Raw genomic sequence first — 1,808 nt, 5'->3', positions numbered from 1 at the left:
GTTTCCTGCTCAGGAAAAAGGCCACAGAAACTGTTGTGCTGTGGAACACGGCTTACAAAGACAGCGCAGTGGGAAAAATGCAAGTGTCTGAGTGGTTTTGTTTCGTACAAGGTGAAATGTTGATTGACGACAAACCTCGTTCTGCCAGCTTCCCGCAAGGACACAAATGTCCACTTGGTGCATTTGGGGTTCATTCCACAGGTCAGATGGTTAATCAGCCTTTCATTTAGAGGTTCTGAAAAGACAGCGTACAGTGTGCGGCAGGCAAAAGGCCTGACTTGTGGCAGACGGGGGCCTGCTTTTGCCACCACGACAATGCACCTGCCCATGCAGCCATCTCAATGCATCAGGTTTGGCAAAACCCAGCATGCCTCCTTGCCCCACCCCTGGGCCTCCTGACCTCACTCCATGAGACTTCGTTTCCGAGAATGGAGAGGGGCTCGAGAGGATAGTGGTTTGAGGTCGTAGAAGAGGTGAAGGAAACACCGAGAGAGACGCTATCAGCCACCCAAACAGATGAGTTTGAAAAATGTTCCCGAGAATGGAATCGTAGCTTTGGCAAATGTATAAAGTGTAACGGAGAGCACTTTGAAGGTGAAAAGGTTGTTTTATAAAAAAAATTTAAATACCTAACTTTGGGGGGGGGAGGGCTTTTGGTACCCTCACGTGTATTTCATTTACACGCACTTCAGCCTCACGCACTCTGCTCAGGCCCTTTGAGCCCCTCTCTCTATCTCAGATCACGGGAAAAATATTTGGGAACATTTGTTTTTGTTCAGGGATCCTTTGCTAAGAGAAAGCTTTCTGCGACTGGCTCTACAGAGGCAAAGGGAGAGGCTTCCCCTTTCTGGGACAAAGCACTTCGGTCTCACTAGGAGGCCTCCACTGTTACCTCTCACACCCAGGGGTGACGGTGCTTGCTCCCATGTTACAAAGCGAGGTCACGGTTCTTAGTTTTGCTGACAGCGGTAAGCACCTTTGTGAGGAGTTCCTTTCCTCCTCCCTCTGTGGGACGTCAAACCAGACTAGCTCTGAGTCGGGGCCACCTTCGGGGTTCAGAGAACTGCTCTGTGAGAGCTTTGAGGCTCGGACCTTTTGGAAGGTCACCACGTCTGTCTTGCCAGGTGGAACCACGGGGTTCAGAACCACGGACATTTGGCTACTAGTCAACCACCTAACCATTTGGCTCACCCAAGAGCCGCCTAGGCTGTCCATAATGGTGCTGTGGTTTCAGCCTCGTGACCTCCAGAGGTCAATGGTAAGAAGCAGATACCCAAGCCCGGGTGCTTTTCATTCTTGAGGCATGAGCGGTTTTGGAATAGCAGTCGCTGTACCATCTGCCCCAGGAGACGGTCTGCTGCCTTCCCACACCTCCCCAAGGAAGATGAAAGAGCAGATAAGATGACAGAGAAGGCGGGGCGTGGGAACCACAGGAAATGTCCCAGGAGGCGGATGTGGGGCATGGGCCCCTTTTATGGTCCCAGGCAGACTCCCAAAGAAAGGCCAACCGCAGTCTGCCAACACCAGTGCCTGGGGGTGGGGTGCGTGGAACCAGTCAGCCAGAGACAAACCACAGATACAGCTTCATTTGTGGTTAGATTTGTTTCCTATAAACATTCATCTCTGCGCTTAAAAATCTCACGTAGAATCACCATCGGCGGGCAGAGGAGAGGCTCTGTCTGCATTACAATGCAGTGCCACTCTCAGGGGCATCGAAGGTGCGCGTGGTTGAGACTGAGCACGGGCATTTCTGGCGTCTTTGGCACGATTCCCGTTTGTTTGTTTAGGTTTGAAAGCACAGGTTGGAC

Source organism: Echinops telfairi, unplaced genomic scaffold, assembly GCF_000313985.2.
Source record: "Echinops telfairi isolate 266 unplaced genomic scaffold, ASM31398v2 ScPeMD7_25;HRSCAF=90, whole genome shotgun sequence".
Classification (NCBI taxonomy): Eukaryota; Metazoa; Chordata; class Mammalia; order Afrosoricida; family Tenrecidae; genus Echinops; species Echinops telfairi.
The sequence above is the reverse complement of the archived record's forward strand: the minus strand, read 5'-3'. Positions refer to the sequence as shown.